Below are 22,952 nucleotides of genomic sequence, written 5' to 3' on the forward strand. Positions count from 1 at the left end.
AGCATATTATTGAAATTGGTTTGTACACAGACATTTGATTTTCCTTCTCTAGCCTTATCCATGGCAAGAGATTGCTTGCATCCATTAATGTCACATTAGGCAATTTTGGGCTAGAATTTGATGGGATGCTTTATTCCAGTAGCTGCAAGAACTGCACAGATTTCAGAAATTAATGGTGAGACTTCAGTGAATTACAAATTAATAAAAAATTGTAGATGGCATTAATTACACCGAAGCACAAAATAAATACTGAATTATCTTTTTAAAGAGAAAACTGTTGGGGGGATTTTGACTGTTGGTGAATCAGTCAGTGGTTGTGGTTTTAAAGCCAGAATGCATACACTTTAAAGAATTTAATTTTTTTCACTACCGAAGGCTCTATACAAACAGAGGAAACCAGCAGATAGCTGGTCTTTGGGAGGAAGTAGTTGAAGTAGCTAAGTGCAAGTGCTATCAAATGCATAAACCTCTAAAGTAACGTTCGTATGACCATCATTAAATTTAAATGTTTCTTATGACAGAGCTGAAGAGGGAAGAGGCTAGAAAGTATGGTGTTTAAACTGTCTGAGCCTTGTGTGCAGCTCAACTTCCCAGTGTTGAAAGAGCAATTTGTTTTCCTAAGTTGTTTTTTTTTTTGTTTGGTTTGAGCTGTTCCCCCCTCCCTGTACTTTATGAGTTGGAGGGGAGGGTAATGCTCAGCTCTGCTTCCTGGGAATGAAGTGCTGTTCCTTACTTGAGGGAACCAGGAAGGCAGTGCTGCTGCTCACACTCCCAAAACTTCCTTTGTATTTTTCCATGTTTTAATAATTGTGAAGAAAACTTAGATTAGACTACTAAAACATGTTAGGTGTTTGGGGGGCTTTTTTGCTGTGCTTTCTGGTTTAGTGTGGTAGGGTTTTTTTTTAATTTTGTTTTATTTGTTGTATTTGTTGGTTTAGGTCCTGCAGCTCCTTTAAACCCCCCTGCTTGTAGAGGTCTGGGGTTTATCTGGGCAATAGCTACGGAGGCACATTGGGTGCCTCGTTGCTAACTCTCATGTAAGTAACTCCTATGTAAGTTTTTGTAGGAAGAGAGTAAAACAGGTTTACGGCATCCATTTAGTATCCTGTTCAATTTAATCTGCATGAGGTTTCAAAATATGTAGAGTTATTCAAGTTTCAGTATTTCTTTGACACTGTTCTTGCAGAACGCTAATCACTTAAAAGCAGCTTTGGGGTTTAGGTTTTGGATTTCTACACTGCTGCTCCTCTGTTTACAAGCAGGATAGGGATAACACATGAAACTGAGAAAGCAGCTCGCTTCGTTGACCCCAGTCACTCAAGAACCAGGTGATGTTCTGAGCACAAGGGAGGAAAATCAAAGTCACAATCCTGTAAATATTTATGTACATAGTTAAAGTTAGACATAAAAATGTTTTTTTTAAACTTAGTTGGACTCCTTGCACATAAGAACGTGTGTAAATATTTGCAGTCTGGAACCTATTTCAGGTTTTTAAAATATTTAAAATATTTTCAAAATAACTTTTTCTAAATGCTTCAAGGCCCTGTGCTGCAAGGAGATGCATTCAGACAATGCAAAACCAGCTTCCTGGGTAACTGCTCCCAACAGCAGCAGGCAAGGTAACAGCTGGCTTACCAACCTGCTGGAGTCTTTTGTCTACGTGTTCAGACTCTCTCCAGCAAGAGTTAAGTGTTCAGTTAGAGGCAGGAGGCTTGGCTTTGGGTCACTGAACTCAGGGCTGTGGTTGTCTGATTCAGCTAATTCTTCCCCTCCAGACTTCTCAAGTAACTTTAACAGATTGCTTGGACTCTTGAGTGCCTGTGCATCCCAGTAATAAAATGGGGTTTATTATGAAACCTTCCATCTGTTGCCTGGACTTCCCCAGTTCTGCAGTAGCTGGTTTCACAGTGCTACTGTAAGATAAATAATTTGTGAAGTCCCTGGAAGTACAGGTCACATACAGGTTGGGCTACCTGGAATTCAGAAGGAATGCCTTTTTGGTAGGGTCTCAAAAGCTCAGCACTTATCAGTCTTTGTCATGAGAGCTGTGGATTTTACTTATTGATTAGATCCTAGTGTGAAGGAAGCATTGTTATCCTAGCAACCTGCCTGTCTTCATTTGGGCTTTTAGAGTATTGTGTGATGTATGGGTATATATATATATATTTTCTTAGTAGTGATTGACTGAAAACACGTGCAAGCCAGCCATGTGCTGATGTTGTGCCGACTCCAGCTCTCACCCACCCGCCCACTTTCCTTCCTTCCTTGGAGAGCTGGCAAACAAATTACAGCCTCAACGCGTGTGCTGCTCAGGCAACGGCCCGCTGGGGAAATGGATGGGGGAGAACATTTGGATGCCAGATCAGTGTCTCATTAGGCATTTCTTAGTGTATTTTACAAGTCTGCGGACAAACAGTAGTTAAGAGTCAGATGGAGAAAAATTTATATGCTCCCTGAAGAAAAGGGAGGGCTGTGGAGTCTGCTGGGGATAGGCGAGGGTGTTGCAGCTCCACATAGGCTGGTCCCATATGGTCATTCAAAGATGCAGTAGTGTGCCCTAAAAGCTTATGGTCAGGAAGGGGTGGGTGGCTCTCCTGATCTCCTGATGACAAGTTTCAAAATGCCAGATTAATTAATTATTTTCTGCTTAGATAAAAGGTTTATCAACAGATCCTGCACAAAATGTTGGGGGATATGTGTGGTGCAAGTGTGAAATTGGGCTGAATCTACCCCAGACCACCTCAATGAATGGTAATTTGCAAAGTCGTATGGTTGAATCAGTGACTTCAAATGTGTTTTTAAGCAAGGGTTAAAGGAAACATTAAGCTTATGTTTCCTTGTTGCTGGCATTGCTGTTTTACCATATTAGAGTCTTAATGGTAATGTTTTCCTTTCTTTTTCACAAACAAGATGACCTTGGCAGTTAACGACCTGCTTACAGTCTTTGGCATGGCTCTCATAGGGAGGGGGCATTTGTCATGTTTATTCAGTAATTTCAGGTTACAGAAAGAGATGCTGGACACTGGCTGTGAGGAGGCAGCAAGCAAAGCGATATAAAGGGACCTCGGATTCAGGAAAAGGAGGAGGCTGCCTTAGTTTTTCTGGGGGGGGTCCCCCTCAGTTTACACAATGCAGAAGCTGGGAGGGGTGGACTGGAGGGCATGGTGTAGGCTGATTTCGGGTGGGTCTGCACGGAGCGACAGTGCAGCTGCCTGGTGCTGTGGAGGCAGGGAAGAGCAGCTGGTCCCTCGCCAGTGCGCTCGGGTGCTTTTGGCTGTGCAGCTGGAAGCTGAATGGCTTTGCCTCAGTGGAGGAAAGCTCGTCCCTCCACACCCATGTAACCACACTGTGCACAGCAAAGCGGGGCCCAGTGATGGAGGGGATGTGGGCCGGCAGCCCTGCCACTGCGTTGGCTGCCTTGCAGCGAAGAAATAGTTAAATGTGGCTGTGGGTCTTCTATATATCAAAAAAGCCATAGAGAAGTAGTAAAGGGCCTTCCTGACCCACATCACACTAACTGCCAGAGAAATGGTTAGTGAGCTTGGTCTGCTAATACTTGGCAGCGTGCTTTGCCTCTGCGTACTGCAGCTGCAGTGCTGCAGTCGGGAGCTTAATGAATAAAACCCAAGCTCAGAACTCTTGGGTCTAAGGTTTTGTTATTTTTGTGGGAGGAGAGAGGGATAATTAGTTGAGTGTTTCTTTCTTAATCCAGGGTTACTGTACAAAGAGGTGTTACATGTGAATTGCTGCGGTTGTAATCAATAGGCTGGTGCCTTTGAAAGAACTTCTAATTTTGGAGCGAGTAATTTCCTTTTTAAGTTGTTTGGTTGCTTTTAGCTAGGTGTTGGCTATGAGGGAGGCCTGGGTAGGTGGGAGAGAATCATCAGGCAGGTCGATGGAGGGCTCCTGTTGTCAGTGCTGCCGAAAGGGTGGTGGGGAGGCTCCGACCACGTGAGCAGTAACTTTATTTATGTTGGTCTGCTTTCAAACTGTCGCAGTAAATCTATTTTCCTTGTCACTTTGTAAATCATTGTATAGGATTAGGCCTTTTACCAGCATTTAGGAATTCTGCAGTCATTTTAAGGACTTTCTCCCTCCCTGGTTCAGCCGAGCATTTCCTATTCTTGCTGGTAATTCCTCACTATTTAAATAGCGCTGGGCCTGGTGAGGAAGAAATGGTCTCTGGAAGGCAACCGACATTTTCAAAAGGGCTGTTCCACAAAGGAGACTTTGAACTGTGCTAAGACTTTAAAAGTTAAATAATATTTTGAACGTTATAGGTCTCATGTTTTCCTATTGTCATGGGAGACTTGGATCAAGTCCCAGGATTGTGGTTAACTTTGCCTCCATGCTTAGGCCTTATTATTATGCTTACTTATTACCACTGAACTTAAAGCGACTTCACTTTTTTTTAATTATTTTTTTGTTTAACTCTTAAAATCAAGACTTTTTTGTTAAAGGGCTTAAATTTTGTTTAATTTTTAGTGGAGGGGTGATGAAGATAAGCCATCTCTTGGGGGTGGCAAGGGCTGTGCCATGGCTGCTGGTGCCTCAGGGCACCCCACACCCCTCCAAGCTGTGTGGCAAGGGTGTGAGGCTCCCTTCGGCACCTCCGGAGCAAGAGCAGTGGAGGTAATTAAAAAAAGCTGTGTGGAAGGCTCAGATGCCATACATGGAGGTCAGAGGCTTTTGACCATCAAAACCGAGGAGGTGAGCTCTGCTCTCCTGAGGCATGGGCTGCTGGGCTGTACTTGCCCTCCTGCCATGACAGAGTTTTGGCCCTGCTCTGGCCAAGGCTTCCATCTTGTGTGCAGCTGGCTGTGGTGAACCAGGCAGATGATGTTTGTGAGGTGCTGGGGGCTTGGGAATGCCTCAGCCCCTGGGTGCGAATGGCCCTGCATTCACCTCCTGAAGTGGAACAGCCCAAACCATTCTGTGATATTGTGAAAGCTTTAAGCTCACATGATGGAGGATGTGGCTCAGGTTGTTTGTTCTCACAAAATGAGTCCGTTTTCTTGGAGGGCCCTACTAGAGGTGAAGTTTAAGGAGCAGTTTTGATGAAACAAGATTTTTAGGAAATAAAGTTAATACTTTAAGGCCATTTATGCAGTTAGGAAGCTCTCAGAAAGCTGCATGGACTATGATAATAAAACTCACTACGCCATTGCATGCTGACCAGATCGTGACCTTCATTGTTAGGCATGGGTTTTTCCTGTCGTCATTCCCCCCAGGGATTTATTTGGCACAAGGTATGATTTATTTGGCATCATGTAATCTGCGTGCGGTAGTCATGAACCCTTGCTTTGAGGACGCAGGGTCTAGGGCTGCTGTTGGTCAGTGCAGTCTCCCAGGGCCCATCTTCCATTAGTATGTACTTCCTGCCTGTTCCCAGGAGCCTAATCATTAATATAATAATATGTAATAATGGCTTATCGGACCAGATTACGTTAGTGTAACTTGGTTTTACCATAAGTCAGTGTACGTTAAAAGGGTTTGTTGGTTTAAGTTGAAAGCTGGGTATGTTTCTCTGCTGAATAAATGTTCCTTTCCAGCTTCTGAAAGGACAGGAAACCTTTTCTGTTTAGCAACGTTCAGTGTCTGCTAAATGCAAAATAAATGTGGTTTGTTTCATCGTTGAGTTTTTTGGCCCAGGTAAAAATTTAATAAATGAAGCATGAGGCAGAGGAAGGGGAAGAACCTAATCAGATGCTAAAGAGACTTCATGAATATTAAGTACTTTCCACTTAAGCAGTCTTTTTAATAATCTGAAACATTAATAGTGGTATGACTGCCTGCGTCTACACCAGCTGTATAAGAGAGATAAAAGTCCTAGTTTAACGTGATTTTTATCAGCTTGCTCATGCTAGTGTTCTGCCTACAGTAGTTGTCAATTTGCGTGTTGGAAAACAGCTTTCTAACAAACAGGACTGGCTGTATGTGAAATAAACAGTGTGTCACTTGGTTCTTGATCTAGGGAATAATGGAGTAACTGATGGTAGTTCAAATACTTTGGGGTTTTTGTTCCAGTCCCTCCACCCAAGATAATTCAGCCTTAGTGCCTAGAGTTGTACTTAGTGATTCAAGAATAAACCTGTAAATGCATGTTGAATATTTTCTGGTAACTAATTATAGGAACTGTTTGTTCCCAAGTTAATGAATTCACTGTTAGTTGCCTGCATTCAGTCTATTACATGTATTGCAAAGTAATGAATGTGATTTTTTGGGTTTGTTTATGTGTGTGTGTGTGTGTTGTAAATGTAAGCTGTGCCAATAAAGCAAAAAAGGTTTGGTTGGGACTGTCCTCTAATCTGTCTGGATATTTAAATTTATGCATCAGGAAGATACTTGGAAGATTCTGCTTCCTCAAACCAGTTGTGTTTTCCTGCCTGGTTTGCTTGTTTTCTGGATATCCCAGAAAGGAATACTAACAAAGTACCTGTCACATTTGCTACCAGATACAGTATGGGTGAAAGCTTTATATGTGTTTAAGTGGATAACTAGATACTGTTTAAAAACTAAAAAGCTCAACAACAACGACAACAAAAAACCCAACCCACACTACACCTCCTGCTTTGGGCTTGTCTGTTCAGTTTCCTGCTCAGAAGGGCCAGTCTGCTCTGCCCTTTCCTCTGACATTTCTGCTCCTGTTCGGGAGCTGCTGAACTGTTTGCTGTACTGACTGAAGTGAGCCCTTCGCGTTTGCAGGCTGTGTTCTGTAAGGGATTAGTAGCAGCCGAACTGTCCCTCTGGCATGCATCGGGTGGACAGTCAGGAGCACAGCTCTACCTCTAAACTTGTGAATTGAGGCACAGTTAAGGCAGGGATCCATTTTAGATGATACCATAATGAATACAGGTAATTCTTCTGTCCAGATATGTTTGCTCTTTGCTTGGGGGGCACAGCCTGGGAGTAGGATGCAGGTTAAGCCATTCATCTAGGTTCCTCAAAGGTGAATAGCTGCATGCTTCTAAAATAGCGGACTGCAAGCATACAAGAAAGAAAAATGGAGCGGCATTTCCTACCACTTACTCTTGTGTAAGCTCCCGGCTGCAGTACACATCTGGAAGCAGCTTGTTACTCTTGGTGCATTTGCTAGTGATTATCTTTGTTTTTTGTTTTTTTTTTTTTCTGTAGTGCTTGTAATCTGAGATCTTGCTGTGGAGTTGGGAAGGAGTTTCTGTATGAGCAGATACTGTACTTTCTTCTGTAGCAGGTTTTCTAAAGCATTCATATTGATTGGTTTGAAAATCTATCTCCTCTAGTAACTCAGATTTATTTTTTACAAAACTCATAATCATTAAATTGCTGTTGTCAAGAAAAAAATAAAAGCTAAACGGGAAAGGATCTCATTCTACTTCTGCAGCAGTTTTTGTTTGTTCCATTTGATATATTCCTCTTGTCACTATGTTGCAGACCTTGTCTATCAAAATAAGTGAGTAAACCACTGTTAATACAAGTGCTTGAAAATATTTTGTTTATGACCTTTGGAAAAAATGAAGTTATGAGATTAAAAATAGAGGAGGAAAACTGTATTTCTCTCCTGCTTTTCTGGGGACATATGGAGCTTTAAAATGACTTTTATTGAAACTGTGACAAAGTTTATTTGTTCTCTTCCAAACCTAAGAAGTGAAAGCAGTAGTGCTCTGTTAGGTATCTTTGCCAGGCTTGCTGAAAATAAAAAAAAATAAAAGTCATAGGAAAAAAAAAAGCATCTATTCTGGGAATGGATGCTGGATATCTCTTGGAGTGCCTTTCCTAACTTGACACTGGAAATTTCAAGTTAGGTATGTGTTTAAAATAGTTATGATTCAAAAGAAACCTTACAAGTTTGGTTTATTATGTTGCATCTTTTTAGTAGCTGTGATAGTCATTAGTGTGGTTTTTAAGTGAAGAGAGTCTTCTGGGATGAAAAGGACAGACTACTGTGGGCTATTTGCTGTAAAGAACTTGTGTAGTCTTTATTTATGGTACCTGTGGAAACAATTGCAGCATATATGGTCATATATTTTTAAATTGTCGTGTTGCCCCTCATTCATGTCTGTATCCCTCAGCCCATTAAATATTATCTAGTTACAATAGGAGGGATTTCTGAGATTTTGGGAAAACTGTTTTGTTTTTTTTTTCTTTTTTGTGAGATGTCTGTCTATAGCTTTCTTGGCCAAATTAGTGAATATCAGCGGTGTGCACTGTTTATCACACCATAATGCGTAAGCCCTTTTAGTTATGGACCAAGAGCTCATGGGTCACACAGGGGCATCTGAGAGATTTGGAGCTCTCCTGGAGGGAGAACGGTGTGGCATGAAGCTGTGATAACCATCTTGTGCTGTAGAGTTTTGTGCATCTGCTGTGTAGCATTTTTAGTTATTGCTAAAATTTGTGGTAGGAAGCTGCCTGAAATTAAATGTAAGAGACTCTGTATAATAATAAAATCAATTGGACTGTTTCCCCAGTAATTCTAGAGACTGATGCATCATTAACGTTGGTAATACAGTGGCTGTCAGATCACAAACTTCTCAATAAATGTGCAGCTGGAAGGCTTTGATGGAAATTGGAGGCAAGCAGAGAATGAGATTTAGGGCTTTGATATATGGGGTGTCAGCCATGTGATGAAGTTTTTATCAATTTCTGTCACTTCTGTCTCTTATACTCACTGCATATGTGGTCTTCCTTGCAGTTTCTGGTGGTGGCTGAAATGATTACTGCACCTTTTTAATGTTTAGTAATAGAGGTTAAAGGAAGAGCCAACTTCACTTTTAAATAAATTGTTCTGTATATGGTGGCATTACAACAAAAATGTAATGCAGTGATTGGCTGTTACACAGTTAGTGATTTATTAGCTATGGTAGTACTGATGGAAACAGGAAGCAGAGGTAGTCATCAAGGATCTTGCACAAAAACAATAGCAAGGCAGTTGTTCAGTATCCTAATTAACAACCTGTACTGAGGAGGCATCAGGAGAACCAGATGAGTAGCTTTCCCAGTCATTCTGACTCTGTTTTATCATTTTTGTATTTTAAGTTGCTTAGTAAACTAGAATTTCTCCATATCTTTAGATTAACCCATTTGAAAGACTTCCTAGACCTAGAGCAGTTACTTGAAAAAATCAAATGGGTATGTTGCTGATCCCTGTCAATGTTGATTTAGGTCAGTATTACATAAATCTCTGGGAAGTGGCACAAATATATGCAACATAAAGGAAAAATAAACAAACTAGTTTGCTAAGAGTAAATACTGATAAGGATGTTTAAATCTGAACACCATCCACTTCTGCATTGTGAAGAACACAAGCTTTTGTCATGGGCTACTCAGCTGGGTGTGTTTTACAACAAAATGATGTCTCCAGAAACATGAAGCAAGCCTTTGCCCATCACAGGGGTAAGTTTATGACTTTGCATCACATTAGCAATATCTTTGGGTGGCTCTGGGCCAGAGTTGGCTGAAATGGTGAAATGGTGTCCCAGTTGTAACTCCTTGCAAGCAGTATAGGAAAAGGGTGTGCACTTTGAGCTGTGCTGTTGCAGGGGAGGGCATTCCCCCTTGCAGAGTTGTTAATTTCTGATTTCAGCAAACTTTGGGAGAAGATATTTTTCTTGTTTGGATTTTTTTACGTAAAAAGGTGAGCATGCAGATGCTTAATACATAAACCAGTGTATGGTTTCTCCCTTGTCCTGTGTTTTCTCCCTTGTCCTACCTCCACACATTCTTCCAGGGAGGACGTAACTGGTACTTTTCATGCGTGAAATCCCATGGAAATTATTAGTAATGTAATCCTGCATAAAATACATTATAGGAGTTTAGTTAAAAGAAATACCCTTTAAAAAATTGATAGCCTGATTCTCTGTGGGCAGATAACAGATTTAAAGAGGAAATTTTTTTCAGCATAACCCAGGTCTTTTTCCGTAGTTGGGAGCTGGCTGATGCCTTATCCACATTCCTGGGTTTGCTGCCATTTTAGTTGCGATGATTTTAGCTGTGATAATTCTTTGAGCTGTGGTCAGTTGCAAAAAGTTTGAGGGAAAAGTCTTTGGCCCATTTTGTTCCCTTGGGATTGCATCTGCACAAAAGCAGTTTTTAGTTCTCAACACCTGCAGAGAAGCCAGGTAATATGTACACTGATTCACTGATGCCCAGTGTAGCTTAGAGGTGTTCCTGTAGGTTGTGAATATTTAAGACTGTATGGGCATGTTGGCAGTTTTGGGCAGGGTAAACAGAGGATTTTGTTATAAGCACTTACAGGAGTTGCTGCATCTGTAAGCCACAGGTTGAATGCCTCAAACGATCTAGTAATTTATCTGGCCCAGGAATTTGCAGGGCACACTGGTGCTGAGCAATTTACAGCAGCGTAAAATGTGGTCCAGGGACAAAAAAAAAAAAAAAAAAAAAAAGAAAGCAGTGATATTTCGCTACTAAAATTGTTTGTTTCCTGGATTATAGACCACAAGAATCGGAGCAAAGATTTTGATTCTTACTGTTTCTGAAGTCTGAAATGAGTAATATGCAGAGTAAAGGAATCTGGAAACAGTATTTCCTCGGAAGATTTTAATGCCAGTTGTAACTAGTTTACTCAGTGTGTATTTAACTCCTCCTGTGATCCTAAACCTATCTGTTTGCTTCTCTTCTGTTCCCATTTCCCTTGGAGCCCTAGAACTGGAAGCTGTGTTTAGAAAGAAAGCTACAATGCAAGCACAAACTTTTCTTGCAAGTACATGCATGTGGCAGATTTGCTACTTTTTTTTAAAAAACCACTGCTGGTTCAAATATAGGTGCTTCCCTTTGTTCTACTCATTGATAACTATTTCCTTAATGTGGGATAACTGGAGACATACATGGATGTATATGTGTGTATATATATATATATGTATAGTAGTTCTGATACCATCTATGTATTTGATTTTCTTAAAATGTTGCTGTCAGAGGCTTTTTGGTAGTGCATTGTTTTTATTTTTTTGCCTCATTTTTCTTTCTCTCTTTCTAATCTCTCAATTTCTCTCGTGCTTCATCTCCTGCAGAGGGTCAGCATTTAAAGCTTTGCTTCTGTGAATTTGATTAAAGGTCTGTAAGTACATGTTATATACTTTAATTGCCTAAAGAGGTCTCATTCCACTTAGCCCTTTAGAAGATCTGCTTTGAACTTGTACATGTGAATTTCCAGGAATTAAAGTTGGAGGGGCTTTTTTTTTTAAGTTTTTGGTGTTGAAAGCCAAGCTTGCCTTTTATGGATTAAATAGTGGCATTTGTGTATGGGTAGACTGTATTAATTTTAGTAAAAAGGCTCTGCATCTCTCACATAATCTCACAGGCAGATGAAATCATGAGGAATAGCAGGTAATGTCAAGTAGAATAGATGATAAAATTATTAAATTATGTAGCATTGTCTAATCTGCTCACACAGCTTTGCCTGTTACAAGTGACAAACTAATATGCCATAAGACTTGACAGCCCTCTTAGTTTATTGTAGATACTTGACACAAACTGTTGTTCATGTGCTCTAGAAGTGATATGTTTCGGATAACAGGAAATACATTCCTCTGGCACCTTATAAAAACATACAGTTGGCTGAGTGTTGCATGAAAGAAAGCATGGAGTCCAGTTCATAGTAACAAATTCAGCTTAGACTGAATATATGTGCCCATCCTCTTGCTTTCCTTTCATGGGAGTTTGTGGGACCATTCTTTTAAAACGAATGATTTTATTAGAACATACGCAGAAAGTCACTGTATGCAGTCTGTTGCAGAGGTGTAGACCCAGACCATGTCAAGTTATGCCTAAGCATATCATAATTTCAGTGGAGATAAAATCTGTCAGTCAAAATCTCTGACTTGTACATTACCTGAAGTGTGTGTTTTCATGGGGTTCAAAGCATGCCAGGACAGAGCAGCAAACAGGAGCCCAGGTTTTAACCCTCAGCTGTAGTGGCTGTCTGCAGGTTTCAGTTTCTCAGTGCGTGTTGTGAAGGGTGTGATGAGCATCATCCTTTTGAGGCAGGTCTGATGAGGGGTGATGCAGAGCATGTATCTCTACTGCCTTGCCTGTGTTCCTTCATCTAGTTACTTCTCTCTATACTAATATGCATCTGCCTTCCTTCCTGGAAATACTGCATGTGGTGCCAAGCCTTGTGGTGGTTTTGTAATGGGACTGATGAGCATGTGGCTGTTAAGCTGGCTTCCATGAGTCATGTCTTGGAAAGAAACTTTTCAATGGCGTAGTGGTTTGCACTTACCCGCTCCTGCACTGAGATAATACCAATCAGCTGAGACCATCCTTACATCTTGAAAATGTATCCAATTCAGATTGCTGGGACTAGAGTAAATTTGAAGCTCCTTTTCATGTAGTTGCTGATGACAGAAGATAAGATTATATAATACGAATACAAAATTTTGTATCTCATTGGGTTGAGTGCATTCTCTACCAGTGAGATAGCTGCAACAAATAGACCCGTCATGTCAAGAAAACCAGACTTGCTCCAATACATTTATTTCGTGCTCTTTTAATGTCTGCAATTGATTAGAAATTAAGAGGATGTCTTGTATTTCACTTAGTGTAGCTGTCAAGTGCAACACCTGAGAAAAGCTGTTAGAGTGCACAGTTTTGTATTGGTACATATTTCTCTCCCTTTCTAATGTTAAAGCCAACCTGTACCCAGAATTCTGAAAAGACTGAAGGTCATCGTCCCAAATTCTCTTTTGGGAAGAAGGCTTCCATCCCTTGAATAAACTCAGCTGCTTTGTTTTCAGCTGTGTGCTTTTTGGTACATTGTCACAACATGATCTGATGGTTGAAATTTCTGGCTTCTATACTACGCTGCTCATAATAAAATTTTGGCAAGTGCTGATCTACATAGTAAGAATATGACACATCCTTGAAGCATCAGACATGATAAAAATTAGTTTTAACACATAAGATCGGGGCCATTAAGATTTCAAACTAATTAGAGGCGGAATTAGCCTTGCATTACAACCAACTTTCATATCTTTTTGAGATGGAAAGACAAAATAGTAACAAGCAAAGAGATGGAGCTTTTAAAACTTAAGATTTCTCCAAGAAGAGAGTGGCTGGAATGTGACAAAGTTGCTTTTGTTTTATTTCTCTTTTGAAAATATGTAATTTGATCATTGTTCTTGGAACTTTGCTTTAGTTTTCTCTAGGTGTTTCAGAAATGAGAAACTGCTAAACAATTTTTGATAAGCACAAGGTAATGCTTGGGTGTCTGAGATGTTTCACTGAGCTTACTGGCACTACACAGTGATGCCGTTGCCCTCCAGCTACTGTGCACTCCCATACACTATATTTTTAAAGGAACATATATGTGTGTATGTCTGTACAATATTTCCAGAAGTCATTGAGGAGTGCATTTAAGGGTGTTTCAGCCACAGGAATCAGATGATATATTGGTCAAAAGTTTAAAATGTATTTCTTTTATAAGGTTTATTCTGATATTAAATCAGTAAAGCTTACCTAACTTCTCTTAAAACTGCTTAGAATAATTGAGTTGGTTGATTGGGTTTGTTTCCTATGGAAGACACTTGTCACAGATTGCAGCCTTTGTTTTGGGGGGGGAAGAATGAAGTGACTATTGTTGCCTTTGAGACATTTGCTTGGGGATAAATCCTCAATATTGAATCATCCGGGGGGGGTGTGTGTGTGTGTGTACTTCAAAAACATTTCTGCGTTAAATCAGTAGGAGCAGTTGCTGAATGTTGAGGGTTACCTATAAAAAGGTAGGACAGAGTGTTTTACTTTAAAAAACATGTATATGAAAGAGACTGAGTGTATTCAAGCCTGTTTTGTGTGACTGTTAATTCAGCCAGTTTTGAGTAAAATTTCAAGTCTGCTTGAGCTCAAGTTCAGTCAAGCACATGTTAATTTTGTCCTTATTCAGAAAAGTGCTTACGTTGACCATATGCTTAAATATCATCAGCTGCTGAATTAAACTCTGAACTCCCTCAGGTGTTCTGCTGGCTTGCTTTTATTGCAGCCTCTGTACCTCCTAACAGGAGGTTAGTGTAGGAGTATCTTTGGTGGCAGAATTTTAGGAGCAGAGCAGAAATTTGTAAGTACATTGTGCTATCTTGTTTTGGGTTTAAGGGAAGCTAGGGAACTTTGTCTGCAGCTCTGATTCTTCACATAGTGATTTAATTACTGGTGAAAACATCAGCTTACTGTACAATTCAGTATTGAAGTTTTAAAGAGCACTATAAAAATCTGTTATTTTTGTGTAAAGGTACTACTTGCTATAGTTTTCCTCAAATATTTGTGCAGCTGTTCTTAGCAAGATCCAAAGGTTTAAATTGTAATTGTAAGCCCTCTCCAAATTTGTTGCCTTTTTAAAAAAAAACAAAACAACACCACCTTCAGTGTTTCACACTGCAAATACTTTTTTTTTCCCCTCTGATCTGTGCAAATTCTACATGTTATTATTTCCATTCTTTAACTTGACACACTTTTGCCTTGGAGCTTAAGTGTGAGAAGAGTAAGGAAGCTAGAATATTAATTTTGTTAGTTTAGCCAGATACAAGATGAAGGTGCAGAAAGTTAAGTGTAAACAGCTGCTCACTATGACAAGGGCTACTTGGTGAGTGCTGTTTTAATGGTGTTAAAGTTACAAAATGCGTTGATGAGTATCTTGAGCAAGATTAATTTATATAAGTTGTTATAACTTGCAAGAGGGCTTGAGATTTATATCTAATAAATATTGATGGTTTGTAACTGAGTTTGTTGTGCAGATAAACGCCATCTGACTATTATTGTCAAGCTTGTTTTAACATTCAGAGATAACTTTTTAGGAGAGAAACATATTGCAAAAACTATCTGGCAGAAAGTCAAGAACTGAAGTCTGGTGGTCTACTTAGAAATGCTACTGGTAGTGAAAAAGATTGGCAGTGTGTGTGGGGGGTTTGCTTGTTGCTCTTTTTTTAATATATATAATATTTTAGTTATTGTTCCACCCAGCAAAGCATCTTGGTGAATGCGTAATTCTGCAGCTGTCCTTTAATTTCAGGGAATACTGTTGTGACAGAGCACTTTCCTGGATTTGCCATCCCGTCATCCAATACTGTATGTAGTCCTGTTTAAATACAATAGTTTTTTTTTGTGGGACCCACAACCTGTTTACTGGTGCTAAAGTGCTGTAACATAATATTCATATGAGTTTCTGGGAGACTGTCAAAAGTCTTTTGAAAAGTATATTCTTTAACATGTTACAATGCTTTCTTGAATGTAGGAAAGAGATGAATGAATGCCTGTATTAAATGGAGTGCAGGGAATGAGTAGGTAATACAAAAGTAGGTTTTCCCTGGAGAACCCTTCTTGCTTCTGTAAGATGTGCTGCTGCTGTTTTCTGCCCTTTTCTGTAGCCTTGATACAGTTATGGTTATCTTAAGAATCTGCATTCAGGAAGATCTGAAAAGGAGTGGAGGTTACCCAAGTCATGGGTTATGTGCATCAAAATGCAGAATTTACATCCAAAAGACCATTACAGTCTATCTGGGAGAGTATAAACCGTAGCATTGGATTCTGACAGAGCCATTAATATATACTGTGACATACACATTGCACAGATGAGTGCAATATAAAGGGAAGCAGTGTAGGCAGGACAATAAGGTATGTGTTTGGTTACTGACTTCTGGCTAGCTATTGCAATTGTGATGATTAGGTCTCTGCTTCTTTCCTGTGCGCCTGAGTTGAAGTCTATGTGAGAAAGATGCAGTCACTTCATAGGTTGTGAAATACTGTGAATTAAGACCTTTATAAAGCTATGATGTGACGTGCTTTCATCAGTGGTAATTCACATGTAATCATGATGACTTTTCTGAAAGGTTTTCTGATTTGACCATTAGATTAACATTTTCACTGTGTTAAAATTAAGTTTCTGTTTCCTCTTAAAGTCATGAATGTCAGGGCATCCTACTTGTGTTTTAAAAGAATGGTATAAGGAAAAAAGAAAAAGAGGTTCTGGAAGCTTGGTCTGATGCAGACAGTACTCACAATCTGGGTTCTGGTGAAGGCAATGCCAAAAATGTGATTGACTCCAATACAGCAGGGGTTTTGCTTGTGATCTGGTGTGTCAACTCAAGTGCCTGTGTATTGAGCAATGTCAACAGTTTTCTTGCAAGAAAAATAAAGCTTGTTTGCATCTTCAGGTGTTAAACTGTATTTTTAATTAAAGTTCTCAGGAACACAGTCTTCATCATTTGAAAGCAAAATGCTTTAGAATAGCAGTGTGGAGATAATAGAATTGGAAAAGCATGATGAAGGTTTCAAGTACTTGTTTATTATCAGGCTCACATTTTGTCCAGTTTCCTTCTGGATGGTGAACAAAGCTTACTTGGCTCTCCTTTTTGGATGTATGGCTATGAATTTTTGCTTCCATATAGAAACTGAGCTTTGACTCTAGCATTCTTGCAGTAAGATGCTGATGTTGAGAGCTTGGATTTTCTTGAAATATGCGAGACTTTTAAGTCGTAAACATCTTAGAATAAACAGATCTTATTTATTTAAAAAACTGAGGCTGCAAAATTGACTGTTGTAGGTAGTTGGGGTTTTTGTGCTCTGATTTTTTTTGTGTGTGTGTTTTTGTTGTTTTGGGTTTTTTTTTTGGAAGGGGGTTGCATGCTTGGTTGTTGTGGAAGTGGGTTTTTTTGTTTATTTTTAATGGAAGAACTTAGGATAAGGAAAAATACAATTCCTTATGTCTTCTCTATTTTAACCTACTTAATGTTCGCAGAACCTGGATAGGAACTCTTGATTACTATAATTATATACAATAAGAAAACTAAAGTCGTTTGGAGAAACCCAAGGTAATTTCCAGTGGTGTTTGTGGATGGACTAATTATTTTAATACTTTTGGAGTAATGCCTCTTAGATGCTGTTTGGTTGGTTGGTTTTGTTGTGGTTTGTTTTTTTTTCTTTTCAGCATTGGTGTAAACAAAAGCTTTCCTTGCAAAAGACTTAATTGGTTGTATGTAATATGTTGGATAGATACAAGCCATCAGGAAACAGACCTCAGAGTTCTGTTGGATGCAAGCTCTGTGTGGCTTTAATTTATTTAGGTGTTTTGGGCTTTCTCCTGGGGTGTTGCTGAAGTTTCAACTTCTGAAAATTTGATCAAGGAAGTAACCCATCCTGCATCTGACTTTAAAATAATATTATGAATAAAAAGGGATGGAGCAAGACCACTGCTCCTAGGACATTGAAAACAGTTTTAGAGGTATGGATCCTTCTGCGTGATACCAGCACTTACTCTCTGTGCAGCTAGAGTCACGAGGAGTAGAGGTAACTTATGAGGCCTCAAGGCTCATTGATTGATGGACAGCTATTAGCATCTGGGGTGGTGGGAGATGACATAAAGGACAAATGCTGTTGATTTTCTATTACTAGCTTATAACCTCTAGCAATTTCCATTGCAAGTTCCTCTTTCTCTTGTTTCTGTGTACACGAGAAAACTTTCATTGCTGATAACTCCTCTGTTTGATAGAATGATTTTACAGACTGACGGTGGTGGTGTTATCAAGAGTGAAAAGACTTATTTTGTTGTTGTTTTTTTTTTGTTGTTGTTGTTTGCTTCTTTGTTTAATAGCAGCTGATAGAGTCAACATCCTGGGATGTGCATACACTCAGGATCACTGTATTCATAATGCAGTGACACCTGTTACATCTTATTATATTAATACACTTCTGTGCTTTTCATAACTGTTTGGGATCTTTGGCCTAGAGCCTTTGAACCTTGGATTTTGTGCTATGGGTCCTTAAGGAATGGCCCGATGCAATGCTCAACTACAGAAACAATGGCAATCTGAAAATATAAGTCCCCTTATGGTAATAGGAGCAAGGACACCAGCTAGAAGTAGAGGGTCTTGTCAGCAATTTTAATTCTCTTCTAAATAAGGTCATTTAGAGTAGAAATAAAACTTTTGGTACAACTAGAGGCTGAGGACCTGTGGGAGATAAAAAAATAATCAAAGCTAGGTATGAGCAAAATTTGTCTTGGTTTTGTTAGTTTCTGTAGAAACGAAATTCTTAGTGTCATCTTTAACTGTAGAATTAGAACATCACCATACAACAGGCTGCCAATGCCATGTTGCTTTTTGGAAGAAAGAATTGAGTTTGGTAATGTACAGTTGAACTTCCTATTTCTTTTAGTTATCTGCAAGTGTACTCATTCGAGCTCCCTGAGCAAAACTATGCCCTCATTTGCCCAAAGGTCCTTGTGCCATTCGGGCGAGTCCCTACAAGTGTAATTTTGGCAGAGTTTTGGTTAAAGTTCAGATATTTGCACAGTAAACTCAAAGGGAGACTTCAGCAGTGTGTGAACCTGTATGTACCTCAAGAAAGAAAAAAGGGAGGGGGGAGGGGAGAGAAATTTGTAACTGCAATTTGACACAGCTCCAGTCATTACCTACTGCTCATCAGCTCTAATCTGTGTGCAGCAGCTTGTTTCCTCTCTTCTGTTGAGGTTAAACTTGTATCAGTGGGGGAATGTGTTAACATTTGAGATCAGGAGGCTTCCAGGCAGAGCTGCTGGCATGCAAAGGCTCACAGTCTGGGTCTAGAGGGCAGCCAGTTTAAATGTGGGTACAGGGATTGAAACTGCTTTGCTTGTATTCTTCTTCAGTCTTTGCTGATTTAGAAATTATTTTATTTCATGATTTGGGAAGATAAAAGCTGATGGGAGAATGGGCTCTGAATCGAGGGTTCTCCATCCTTCTGCCCCATGCAGACCTGTGTTAGGAAAGCACTGAGAAAGTGTATGGATGGCTTTGGAGGAAGGTCTAAAGTGTGGATGGGCTGCTGTTGTGAGTCAGCAGCAGTTGCACATGTGGAAGTAAGCACAGCCTTCCCAGCACTCATGAACAGTGAATATAGCTAAAAAGCTTGAGAGTGGTTCTGCCTTCCGATAAATGATTGGCAGGGCTGGAACATAACTCATTACAGAAGCAGCAAAAGATTGGGAAACACTCGTTTATGCCAGTTCAAATTGCTCTGGTCCCTAGAGACTTGGCAGTGTGATTCACCACTATGAAATATTCAGGTTTCAATCATCATTGCCTGGTGCAAAAACTTGGTTGTTTCTAAAATGTTGAGCTTTTTTATTCTGCATAAACAAGCATACATGTGTATGGAAAGTGCATGTAAACAGATACAAAGTATAGCTATATATTAAACTTCTAAAACCATGGATATATCTAAAATGTATACACATTTGTATTCACTTGTTTGTAGGCTTAAAAGGGCTGTGGAAGAGATGACCTGTCTGCCGGGAATGATTTCTGTATGTTTTGGCAGATGAAGAGTAGGGCACAGAACTGAGCATCGGGTGTGCTAGCAGATTAGTAGTGGCTCAGATTTAATAGAGGATTTAATGTCTGGTCGTATGTTCTTCACGGTAACTAACATATATGTCTGAATTGCTCTTAAGCTTTATTTAAAATACAAAAATCCTGATTTTGTCAGTGTGCTAACCCTTGCTGGGTTTGAAGGTAAATTTCTGTGAAAGCTGATACTTTTGTTTCAGACTTGTCTGACTGTTCCTTCTTGCCAGACTTAACCACTGCAGAGCAGTCCACAGCTACAGATCACCCCTTTTCCTCAGCTATTCTCTAGGAATCCCAAACCCCTAGTATTCGTATTCTTCCTTCTGAATCTGATGGGTCATACAGCCTGAAGTCATTTTGCTTCATTATCCGAACAAGCCATCCCCTGATAAACACAGGCAAGTCTTTCTGTTCTACCAGATCATTGCATTGTCCCATTTCTGCCCTATCATGGAAGTGTGTGGCACTCCTGAAAACACTGTGTTCCCAGCTCTCCCCCTCCACCTAGTCAACATGGCTTGCCTGCCAATTTATTTTGAATGTGGGTTTGGTCATTCTTGCATAGCTTTGCCAAGAATTACTTAGTAACTGCAACGGGATTTGGAGTGGCCGTGTAATGGAGGGGAAAACAGATTTGTGTAGTTTCTACTTCTTAAAGACAGATGAGCAAGGGCTTGCAGGATTCTTAAAACACAGCTTCAATGCTGAGTCTTAATAGATGCCAAATACTCTCTGATCTGCTTGATAGTCCGAAGGTTTCTGTTTTAATACAATACCAAAAGAAATATAAGTGCATGAGATGTGGACTTTAACTGAACAGAAAGGACATTTAAAAACCTAACCTAAATCTTGTTCGTGTGTTTTTTTTGTTTGTTTTTCTAAGGACCCAAGACATGGTTTATTTTCTTAAGATCTTATTGATGTTTTGGCACTCACTTTCCCCATGTCTGCTGTCATAGCTATATAATTTGTATCTCTTAATCCCTGAACTCACCCTGAAAGATAACATGGGGAATTTTACTTTTTTCCTGTTACTTTTATTAATCCAAAAGTTGCGTGTGTTAGGATGGCCTGTGATCTGCTCTAAAATGTATTGCTCTTATTTTAATCCCTATCCCTTATGCTCATGTCTTTTCTGCACAGTGAAGTAACAAATCAGTGATATTAGGCCCAAATTGTTTGTACGTATGTATATATTTTTCTCTTCAGAATTTCAGTGGAAGGCTGAGCTTTGTGTTTTGGCATTTGGAAAGAAGTGCAGGGTGTGTTTTAAATCCCAAGTAAAATTTATTTTCCACAACTGCAGCATCTGAGGGGTGTGTGTAGGTCTGTAAGGCCTCAGAACCCTGCCTACTGCAACAGGAAGGATTCAAATGCTGTCTGATTTTTCTTACAAGGCTTTAGCTTGTTGATTAGTATTGACTGCTGAAGGAATTGGGCACTTGAATAGATGCTGAATCAAATAATCCCTTCAGTTCTTGCTTTGCAAATCCATTGTCGTGGAACAAGATGCTGAGAAGCTTTGCGTACGTGCCACAGCTTGATGGGAAATTGTCTCACAGTCTGAGACAATTGCACCTTTTTTCTTCTTAAAGTACCATTGACAACTGATACTTGTGCATAAATTTTAGGTAATAGTTTGTAGTTGCATCTAATAGAATAACAGCAAAAGGCCAGGAGCATCCTTTTGATATACCTAAATGATTTAGACACAGTGAGAGTTCGCCTTTTAAGTCATATAGGCAGTATTGAAAACTTTTTTTGTGTCTTTCTATCTAAAAACTAGCGCTGATTCCACTGCTGACACACAGCATAAACAGAGCACCTGTAGGTATTGTAGCTTTTAAATTTTGTTTTCTAAACTGGTCTCTGAGATGCTGGTGACAAAACCATCAACTATCCCTGCCCCACCTGCCTAAGACTTTGCAGTATTGTGGGATACATATTTGTAAGAGATTATTGCTGACATGTGAAAGTAAGAATGAACCAAATAGGAGATGCAGGATCAGCTGCCTAAGTTTTGTTTCTAATAACTGACTCGTACAAAGCCCAGGGAAGTCAAATGATTCTTACCGTTGTGCTGTTTACAGACTCGGAACCTCTGGCTGACAGTTTTTTACATGTTACATGCTTTGGGGTCAGATTGCTGTGTTGGCTACCTGTTTCTATCCTTTGACTACTACATTTTTGGTTTCCATTCACAGAAAAAACTTGGCTGAATTCATCTTACTGGAATTCTAGTTCTGTTTCACATTAGTTATAGCTGTAGTTATTGTGAAAATACTTAGTTTAGTTGATAATTTCAGATAACCAGTTACTAAATGCTTCTCACTCAACTTATTCCTTCAGTCATTTTGCTCTCTGTTTTGGTTTCTGATTAAATTCCTGAGGCTGAATTTCTTGTAACAAGAAATTAGCTTTTGGATGAATTTCCAGCGGAAAAGTATTGATTAAGAGCTATTTGTGACCATTTGAGCTTCAGGAGAAGCAAATGTGTTGGAGGTGGGAAATACAGCCAAACAAACATGCACACACAGGGTATGGTTCACTGATTTTTCTTCATCCTCTGGAAGACTAATATTCAGAGTCTCAACCATTGAGCACTGATAGCAGAAATCTGTCACAAAGGGAGAACAGAGAACTGGTGAGCAGAACAAGAGAATTTGTATTTTTTTTTTTTAAGGTGAAAAAATATCAGAAGTAGTTAGAGCACAGGTGATTATTAGAAAATAATATGAAGCCTTAATAGAATAAACACCTGAAAATACATGCGTAGCATAGAAATTAATAGTGATATTCCTGGTGCTGTCTTTGAACATGGCACATGAGCAGGTTTCAGCTAATAGATGAGGTCTCTGAACTTGCTAGACCCTTTAGATCATTAGCAGATCTACTGAAAATGATGGAAATTGCTTTCCTAAGCAAAAGCAGTAAGTTAGTACCCACCGATTTTGCTCTATTCTCTTCCTTATGCCCACTGTGCATTGGTTCAGGGGTAAGTAGATGACTGAGCACCTGAAGCAGAACTGGTTGCCTTTTGCTGATTTAGCAAACCTACAGTTAATCCATTGGTTTTAAACACCTCTTCTATACTGTATGTGCAATGCATTGAAATCATAGTGCCACTGCACAGGTCTTTACTAGTAGTGATATTGTTGCCAAATGATCTCTGCATATTGATAATGAATTTTCTCTGTTATGCATACAACTTTCCCTGGGGTGGTGTGAAACTAGATCACCGAAATGATTTATGAAGTGGAAACCTGTTTGAAAGCTCATATTAGTGGTGGTTTGACAATTGTTTGGCTTTGTTATTTTAAGTGACTTTTATCATGGGATCAATTTATAAAAATAAAGGGGGGGAGAGGGGATGGTGCTGCATATATACAGATACTGCTGTATAAAACCAAAGCATCCAATACAGAAAGGTCCTATCTCTGAAACTAGCAGAACTCAAATAGTTACTGCCTCAAGTGTGGGTCTGTGGCAGTTCAGTTAAATGTGCAATGCTGTACTAGGAGATGGCATCTCTCTTCTCTAACAACATATGCTGTACAAACACTGATAAGAATTTGAAAGGCTTTAAAGAGTTGCTTTCCATTAGATTTAGCTGCAGTTCTTACAAGACGAAGGGGATTTGAG

General features: G+C 39.6%; 1 protein-coding gene across 7 annotated transcripts in view; it reads left to right on the top strand.

Moving 5' to 3' along the window:
• Positions 1–22,952, top strand: part of ZMIZ1 (zinc finger MIZ-type containing 1) — a 345,736-nt gene that overhangs the window by 19,506 nt on the left and 303,278 nt on the right. Inside the window, exon 1 of one of the 7 annotated variants that reach the window (XM_062613397.1) lies at positions 6,673–6,855. The exons of the other annotated variants lie outside the window; for them this stretch is intronic. The gene's annotated coding sequence lies outside the window, so the exon portion shown is untranslated. Of the gene's footprint in view, positions 1–6,672; positions 6,856–22,952 lie in introns of those variants that run through there. 7 annotated transcript variants of the gene reach the window in all.

This window comes from Pezoporus occidentalis, unplaced genomic scaffold, assembly GCF_034315485.1.
Source record: "Pezoporus occidentalis ecotype Australia unplaced genomic scaffold, CSIRO_AGI_Poc_V1 ctg101, whole genome shotgun sequence".
NCBI lineage: Eukaryota > Metazoa > Chordata > Aves > Psittaciformes > Psittacidae > Pezoporus > Pezoporus occidentalis.